This window comes from Benincasa hispida, chromosome 1 (assembly GCF_027475165.1).
Source record: "Benincasa hispida cultivar pf3 chromosome 1, pf3_genome.v1.1, whole genome shotgun sequence".
Classification (NCBI taxonomy): domain Eukaryota; kingdom Viridiplantae; phylum Streptophyta; class Magnoliopsida; order Cucurbitales; family Cucurbitaceae; genus Benincasa; species Benincasa hispida.
The window spans coordinates 40,774,653-40,785,152 of NC_143478.1; positions in this window are offsets into that span (position 1 = coordinate 40,774,653).

Sequence of the window (10,500 nt, forward strand, 5' to 3'; positions counted from 1 at the left end):
AAAGGTGAAAAGAATACAACCTTTGTACTATTTGAATCTTCTCCAAATTAGCTCCAATCTCCTCACGAGCGGTTCGTAGACCACCACGAGAGTCTTCCCAATTATTCTTCAACCTTAAAACGGGATGGTGGAATTCGGTGAGTGACTAATTTGGAGAGGAAAAAGCTAAAGCTTTGAGAGAAAAATGGATGAACATAATCTCATCTAAACCCACTATGGCCAAGAGAGCTTCAAAAGTATTACACTCCTTTTAAAGACCGTTACATGCAAACATGCAACTTTGAGTCTGATGAAAATTTGACACTAATAAATCCACTAGCTCGAAAAGTGGGATTTAGTGGAACAAGTGTCTTCAAATGAAGACAAGACTTAGCCATGTAAAAGTTGGCATTTCCCGCTCACAAATGTTGGATCTTTCCACTAACTTGGTTAAAGTTTGACTCTCAAAGTCCAAAGTAAAAAAATTTGACTTTTTGACTTTCAAAAATAAAAAAATCAACAATTTGACTTCCATTGCATTTTTTACTTAGTCAACAAATTGACTTTTAATGCAATTTTGACCAAATCCGTTTAATTTCAAAGTTAATTCTAATAATCAATTTTAAAATTAAATTAATATTAAATAAATAATTAAACCATTAATTTAATATTAAATCCAACATTTATCCAATTTATATGAATCACTACTCATAATCTTGATATTTAAATCTTATTTAAATATCTCCTATTTTCTCTCTCTTTAAGTTTAATTCACAATTAAAAATTAGGTTAAATATATTGTATATATTTAACACTTTGCTCAAAAAACCAAATTTGAACACTTCAAATTCGTTTTTCACACTATTCTAAGGTTTTGTCCAATATGATCTGGTAGGGGGACCTCATGGACTTACAGATCATGGGCTCTGGGCTCTAACGATTCGTGATTAATCGACAAAACTCTTTAACCTAATTAATCACCATTTGTTAACTACCGGGTCACTCCACTAAAGCGTAGCAGTTGCACTCCCCCCACTGTAGATATATTATGTCAACTTCATATAACCATGATTCTAATAGCACCTGGTCAAAAATTGTTTTACCCCCAAGTTTACATCTTGTTCTTTAAGTCCCATTGATCCTCTAATGAACAATTGGTTTGTGATCCAATCAGTAAACCGAGTCCTTCTCGAGCCAATGAGAGGGTGGGGCCCCTTGTTCAAGACTCGAAGTCAGCACTTAAGGGAACAATCTCTCTACTATCCCTAAAAGTGGGTAGTAGTGAATTCCGTCTTACACCTTATGTCCCCAGCTATCTACTTGGTCTTACCCCTGAAATGGAAGGCTTATTGAGTTGGCGCTGTTGAGTCAACCCTCACCCATGCAAATCTAGGGATAATCCCGAATAAACAAGAATTCATAACTAGCTCAGGATTAAGGTCAAGTTACCTAGGTCATCGCTTTGAAAAAAATCAGTGTCAAGTAGTAAACAGCATTATAAACTAAAAATGACTTAATTCTTGGTCCGATCGTATGCAAACTCATTGCATAGGACGCCCTCACGCCTCATTTCAATACATGAATGAATCAGGATCACTTTGTTTGTAGCACTTTATAACAAATTGTAACAACTACAGAGTGGGCTGCATCTGATAGTGTTACCAGAATAAGGTACCCAACCTTATTCATATACTATAAACCATTTTGGTTATTTATTGAATTTGATCCACCCTTATGTCTCCACATAAAGTTCATGTATTCAAATAATAGTCATGAGTCTTTAGTTTATTGGATTTAGACTTTACAAGTGCAATTCACATATTCAATAATAGTTTATTGAATAAACGTCAATAACATCTTTAGATAATAGAATACATTTAATATTACAAACTGCGAGTTTTAGGACATACAACCCAACACATTATTGCCATTATTTTGAATTTTGTAGACATTATAGTCTTTCTTGTGAATTTTGGAGACTTATTTTGTTATCATAGATTTTGGATATTGTTATTGTGGAATCTTATGTGTTAGCATTTTTATTGGTGAATAGTATTTTAATTCGATTCCATGTATGTTTCTTTTATTTCAATGAATATTATATAGTTGATTCATATCTTTGAAAATTATTAGGGTGTTTAACATTTTCCATATGAGATCATGAGTAAAGAACTAAGATCCTCTCAAGCTTTTTTTTTTTCTTTAAGAGAACCGATGGAACCGAACTAACCAAACCCACTTTTTATGGATTGGTTTGGTTTGAATCCATAATTTAACAAGGGTTAGTTTGGATTAAAAAAAATACACAAACTGAAGCATAGGGTTGAGCCTAAAATATCCCTAAACTCAACCCAACCCAACCCACGAATATCTCTAATTCCCTCCATTGTCGTCTCTTCTAAATTCTAAGCAAGCATGCTGTGAGGAAACAAGTCAAAGCAAATATGTTTTTGGACTCTAGATTGAACCACAAAAAAATCAAATATATTGTTATTTAAGGCTTCGATTGGTTAGACTTTGATTTTTTATTTTTTATTTTGAAAATTAAGTCTATAGACACTGTTTGCACCTCCAGATTTTTTCTTCTGTTATCTACTTTTCACCAATAATTTAAAAAACTAAACTAAATTTTAAGAACTAAAAAAAGTAACTTTCAAAAAGTTGTTCTTTTTTTTTAAATTTGGCTAAGAATTTAACCAGTGTATTTGAGAAAGATACAAATTATTATAAGAAATGTAGATGAAATAGGATTAACTTAAAAAAAAAATCAAATGGTTGGCAAACATGACCTAAATAATTAAAAAGATATTGTTTTAACATTCTATTTGATATATTACACATTCAAAATCATATAGAAATTCTGGAAAAAAAAAATCGTCCAAATCTATTTTTAAAACTCCTAAAAAATAGGTGTCCATGGGATAGTGTCGGTAAAGGGTAAATTACGCATAACACCTTGCCACCTACCTCAGCGGCATTGGCAACACCCCTATTCCAAAATTTAGACATATTTAAAAAATAATTATAAATAGACATTTTTCAAATCTTCTCTCTCGTTTAAGACCATAAAAAATAAGGGAAAACACTTGTATAGTTGGGAATGTTATAAACCTTTTGAATTTTATTATTTTTTTAATTGTATTATTAATTATAAATAATGTAAGATCATTAATTTTTTTTTAAAATTAATTACTGTAATATATATGAAAAGCTTTTTTCTACCTTCTGACTCTTCACATGCTTTACGTCTTTCTAATTTTTTTTTTCTTTTGTTTGATTTTTAGAAATTTAGATGGGTAAGAGAATTGAGAAAGAAAGAGAAACGATAGTTGTGGGTGGAGAGAGGAAAACATGGAATTGAAATAGTGAGAGAGATAGAAACTTAAATTAAAAAGATGGACAAATATATAATTTGTAATTAAATTTAAATATATAAGAAAAAAGATTAAGAGAAGATCTATGAAGCATAGATACTTCATGTGAGGCAAAGAATCAGTATCAGACACGTATTGGATACTGATACTTTCAGATACTTCCCACATACGTATCTGACATGCAATTTGACGTATCTATTTCTAGGCATATTTTTTTTAAGAGAAAAGACAAATAACTCATTTAATCTTTCCCAATCTAAAATTAGTCAACTTATTTAAAAAGCTCACTACTTGAGTTCAAAACTAAAAGAAAAAAATAAATAACGAACCAAACTCTAGACTAGAATCATCTAATCTCTATCTTCACATTTGAGTCCCCACAAAGTCCACCAAAATATAAGTCATTTGGATATTTTCAACGATAAGTTCTTCGTTTATCTTCATACTTCTCTTTTTAATCTTCTTCTTTCTTCTTACAATATGAGTCACTTTTCTATTGCATTTTATTAACTATTGTACTTCAACATCTTAGATGTTGTTTTTTTTTTTTTTTTGTATTGTATTTCAGTGTTTGTATTCTCTTTTGTGTTATTGTTATTAACTTATATGTTAAATTTATCTATATCCTAGATTTTTTTTTAAAAAAAAAATGTATGCTCAACGTATCAGTATCCTCGTTTTCTAGAAATATATATATTAAAAAAATATATAAAAAAATGACGCATCCTTAGACGTATCCATATCTTAGTCTTTTAGAAATTGACAAATCGCTGTATCCGATCGTATCAGTATCGTGTAGCTGTATCTGTGTTTGTGTTTCATAGGAAAAGATATTTCGAGTATTTCTAGAATGATAAATTTTATTTCGTTAAAAAAAAATGAAATCTTCCACATTATCTATTTCCAAATATAAATATTTCTTCCATATTCGTACCATGCACGTGGTTATTTTCTTTTTAATAACTAAATATGAAATCATTGACTATGTATATTAGATATATATATATATATATATATATATATATATATATATATATATATATATATATATATATTTTAAAAAAAGATTGTGTACTAGACGTGGTTGTTTACATATTTCCTTCAATTATTTAGTTTTTTCACAAGAGCATAAATAGTCAAATTTGAAAGTATTTTTTTCGTGAATTAATCATTATTTATCTTTAATACAAATTAATCATTACAATGATGTAATAAAAACCAACAAAAAGAAAGGAAAGAATGAACACATAAATAACACAATTAGTCAAATATTACGGAGCTTCATTATAGGCTTTTCCCCCCTTTTAAGATAACAAAGAGATGCAGAAGAACATATATTTTTTTAATTATTGAAAGTTAATGCTCTACATTTCATAAAAAAAATTCAAACGAAAAAAATATGAACAAATAATATATCTTCATTTTTTAGTATAACAATTGTGGGATGGAATGGTCAAATTAAACCTTTAACCTCAAGAGAAATAATGCATATCAATTACTGATAAACTAAATTCACAATGATCACAATACTTTTCATTCTTTCTGAAAGAAAAATATAGCTTCATGAATAAGAATTTAACTTTAACCTTTGAAAGTGGATCTCGATGACTTGCATACGTATGTCTCTATTGTTCTCTTTGAAGTACCATCAAAATGAATCAAAAGATGTAATCTTTTAAAGACATAATCATATAACAGTAACAATAATTTTAAAAGAAAAGAAAAAATGAGATGTAGTTAGAATAGAGTGGGGAGAAAAAATGATAAAATCATATTTGACTTCCAAATCTAAAACTACCCATATCTAAAGGTTTAATAATTACAAGATACAAGAATACCACAAGTTGGTGAAATATTTATTGTAGTTTTAATTAGTAGTCAAAGAATAAAAAAAATTAATTTCTTCCCCTCAAAATTGTCGTTGGTGGAGATTAGGGAGAGAGAAATGAGTTATTTTAGGGTTTTCTTAGAAAAATAGTGTGGGTTTTAATCTGTTTTTTGAGTGCATAGGTGAATAAATTTTAATAGAGATAATCGGAGAGAGAGAATGGGTGTGAATTAGAGAGGAGAGTGAGTGTATAGGTTAGTACAAGTATTATAAAAGTATTCAAAGTTAAAATGGTAAAAAAAAAAAACTAAATAATATGTGCATTTGGTCTTTGGATTTTAAAAATGTAATCTTTTTGTCCCCGAGTTTATAAAAATGGGTATATTTGGTCCTTGAGTTTTCAAAATATACATTTTTAGTCCCTAAGTTTATCAAAATATATTTAAAAGTTCCTTGAAGTATTTTTTCATTGATTTTTTAAAAATGATTATATGATATTTACAAATAGACAAAATAGTTTTAGAGAGGATGTGACTTTTAAAATTTATTCTTCTAATTTAAAATGTAATAGATTTATTCAAAATAATAGTATAAAATTTTTTGAGGAACTTTTTAAACCTATTTTAAAAAACTAAGGAACTAAAAAGGCACATTTTAAAATTCGGGGACCAAAAACACATGTTCTTCAAAACTTGATGACCAAAAGGGTAACTTTCCCTAGTTTTTATTTAAAAGTTGCTGTGTTAATGTTATTTTTTATTTCTTTTTAAATTTTAATTCTATAATATACAATTTCAATTTCTTAATTAAATTTATCATAAAAAGTACTAAAATATTTTTTAATTATTCATTTTTAAAAAATAAACGATTATAATACTAACTTCTTACCTAAAATATTTTCAATTTCAAAATAAAAACTAATATTTAATTAATTCTAAATAAAAAATAATAATGATGTGAAATTGAGGAGTACAACGGATGTGGAGAAAATATAATATAATAATATGTATTTAAATATAATAAATAAATAAATATGATATGATATACTAATAAACTAAAATTATAAAATAACTAAAACTATAAAAATTATGCAATATGTAAATTTAAGTAGAATTTTGAAGTGAATTAACCCACCAATGTGTATCATTAATATCCACCAAATGCCACTATTTATAGGCAAAGTGGCAAGTAGGATGTGATCTTACATGGACACCAAGCACGAATAATTATAAGGCACATAAACAACATGAAGATTGATACATGGCTTTTAGGACACTAAACAATGAGCATCTATTTATTTTTATAATATTTACAATACTCCCCCTTAGATGCCTATATATATATATGAAATATGCCTCGTTAAAACCATACTAGGAAAAACCCAATGGGAAAAAACCCAGTGAAGGAAAAAAAAATACATATTTCATATAATATATACTCCTAAAAGAATACAATATATTTACTCTCCCTCATGAAAACATCACTTAAGATCTCTGAATCGTCACATTCCAATGTTGTGCACCAATTTTTTAAAAGTTGCAGTTGGTAATGCCTTTTTAAATAAGTATGTCAGCTTATCCTTCGAACAAATTTGTTGTACAATGATGTCGCCATTTTCTTCAAGATCATAAGTGTAGAAAAGCTTTGATGAAATATATTTTGTTCTATCTCCTTTAATATATCTTATTTTGATTTGGGCTATGTAAGCTGTATTGTCTTTGTATAATATTGTTGGAAGATTTTTATTAGAAGACAAGCCACATGTTTCATAAACGTGCTGATTCATTGATCTTAGTCGTACACATTCTCGGCTAGCCTCGTGAATTGTATGATTTCAGCATGATTTGAGGAAGTGACCATTATAGTCTATTTCACCGATCATCATGATATAGCAGTTCCTCCAAATGTGAACAATAACTTGTTTAATATATAACTTTGTGTAGATCAAATAAATATCCGGAATCTGCATAATCAAACTAGGTCTTATTTGAATAAAACAAACTCATATCGATTGTTCCTCGGATATAATGAAGTATATGCTTAATTTTGTTCCAAAGTCTTTTTGGCGGAGAAGAACTATATCTAGTTGATAAATTTACTGAAAATGCAATATTCGGTCTTGTATTATTAGCAAGATACATAAGTGCACCATTTGCACTAAGATTGTTAGGAGTATCCTAAACTTGCAGTTCGCAAATATTGTTAACATATTCTATTTATCAATAAAAGTATTATTGAGTATTTTATTCAATAAATTTATTGTTAATATTGCATTCTTTTATGAAAATCCAATAAAGAAATCCATGACTATAATATGAATACTTTAACTTTATGTGGCGACATAAAAGAAGATCAAGTTTTAATATATAACCAAAATGGTCTATAAGTATATGGATGATATTAGGTACCTCATACTGGTGACACTATTGAATGCAACCCATTTTGTATATTGATACAAATGATGTGATCCAAAAATCATGCATGTGAAGACATGTGAGTGAGGGCATCACGTGCAATGAGTTTGCATAAGATCGGACCTCGAAATAGTCACTTTTCTTTATAACAACTGTTTACTATTAAAACTGACTATTTCAAATTGAATAACCTAGGGTAACTCGATCTTAATCCTGAGCTGACTATGAACTCCTGTTTATTCGAGATTATCCTTTGATCTACATAGGTAAGAGTAATCCAACTACACTGCTCAACAATCCTCCCATTTTGAGGATAATACTGGATAGATAGCTGGGGACATAGTTTTGCAATATGGAATTCACTCCTACCCGACTTAGGGTTAGCAGATAGGTTGTTCTCTTTAGTACAACTACCTAGTCTTGAACAACGGGGCCCCGCCCTCTCATAATTGAGAGGATTATGATTTTTAAGTTGGACTATAATCAACTGTTCAATGGAGGATCAGTGGGAGCTTAAGGAGCAAGATGTATTTACAGGGGGTAAAACAGTAATCTTTGACCCAGCTATAAATATGAACATCCTGTGAAGGATTGACATACCGATTATGGTTAAAATGGACAGAAATATATCTACAGTGAGGAAAGTGTAACTATCGAACTATAGTGGAATTTCTTGGTAGTTAATAAATAGTGATTAATTTGGTTTAAAGAGTTTAACCAATTAATTGCAAATCGTTGAAGCTCATGATTGGTGGGGTCGAACCTCAACGCGAAAGATTAGTTCATCGAAGCTCGTTTTCAGTTAAAGGGATAAATTTGGGGGGGGGGGGGGGGGGGTGGTTGTTGTTGGTGTGGATGGATAATTGCAATTGCATGAAAATAAAATGTGAGAAAAATGAAGATAGAAACACAATTAATCGAGATATCTTAGTTTAGAAGAATGGATTCACCCAATATAATTTAGATCATCGACCCAATTTATAACCTAAATTTCTTGTTTATGCTTAGCCAAATTGATTGGAATCCCAACTAATGATCCTAATTATCTAATTAATTAAAATGCACAGAAAACAAATCCGCTCCATACAAATTTACAAATAGCATTAAGTTCTAGGGATTACGCTAAGATGAGTGTTTAATTTCCAACGTCTAATTAAATAATCAATACGGTTCGTATCTAGGTTGCTAGGAATAATCCTTTTTGCCTAACTAACATATTGCTTCCAACAGGATTATTCTATAAATATGTGTCAGATATTACAAGGTATTCACAAAGTGTTAGAATCACATGACAAAATTATTGAGCATCAATCAACAATTAAAATCATACAATTCATAAATATAGATTCAGATCAAAATCCATAAACAAGTTTGTATACATCATTAAATTGAAATCTCACAAAATTACATCGAGTTCCTCTGAATCCCTAAACTAAGAAACCAAAATCTTACCTTCCCATGGAGGATGAGAAGTTATTGAAAGAAATTGAACACGAGGATTTCCATGAGCAGCGAAAAGATCATTCCAAATTACAATCATATATGAACTTTACAAATACAATCTCAAATAGAAACATACGGTTATGCATTAATTACAGAAATTACAGCATGATAATACAAAAGATCAAGGACAAAAACTACACACTTTTGTAGACTCATCGCCAAGCTCCTTGATCATGAACACTCGAACGCTCATCCAACACGACCGCTACACTGCACGATCACCACGCACTCGAACTCAGCGATCGCCTTAGTCATGAACACCCCGAACAACAAGAACGACCTCCACAGAACCTCGACAGTGTCGACTTGAGTATGACACCACCAAGAATGCTACCTTGGTATTCTTGGTGTGAGAATCCAGAGGGTGGACTCTATGTGGACTTGGTTTGAGGCAGAAAGAAGGAGGACACACAATCACGTAAACGATTGAGCAAGTGGGAGATGGCAGAACCTATCGTGTAGGTCGATGCTCAATCGTTTAGGACAAACGAAGCAATCGTCTAGCAAAATCTATGCGATCGTTTAACTCATCGCTTAGCTAAGTATCTGTCACCTACAAACACTCCACGATCGTTTACCTTATCCAATTAGTCGCTTAATAAATCCTATTCACTTGACAACTTTCGTGAGAATATTTTCGAGAGAGGAAATCTCAAATTCACAAAATCTCAAGCATACTCAAGCTTACTAAAATTAGGAAAACATTTTTCCTTTTATCTCACAATTACCATAAAACCACCAATAACCTCCCACTCAAATGGCTATTAGAGAAAAAGAGTTAATTATCCAATAATTAATATTATTATAAATATAAATGATAACCAACTTATCATACTATATTTATAACCTATAGTTTTAATATTTCATCTCATGAAACATATAAACCATAGCTCTTTTTCTATTCCATGGTATTTAATGTAAATCTCATTTACATTAATCCTCCACTAGATGTATCTCATACATCATACCAATTATATCATATATAATCGAATTACCTCTTTCAATTTGAATATTTCAAATCAACACCAAGAACTGATCTTTAACTGAATCCATTGAGCTACCAAGAAGACCTTATGAACTTGCAGCTCGAAGCTCTAACGGTACGTGAATAACTGACTAAACTCTTTAGTCACGGGATCCGCCATCCGTTAACTGCCAGGCACTCCACTAAAGACCGACTGCTGAACTCTTCTTATCACAGATATATTATGTGTCCATCTTAACCAATCAGCAGTGCGACAACCCTTCACAGATCGATTGTAAGTACCACTGATCCCTCTAATGAATATAAGTCATAGTTCTTCTACGACTGAGTTCTCTCTGCCAAAGAGAAGTTGTCACCACTATGTTCAAGCCCCAGAATCAGCCTTTAAGGGAGCAATCTCTCTACTTACCCCTGCTT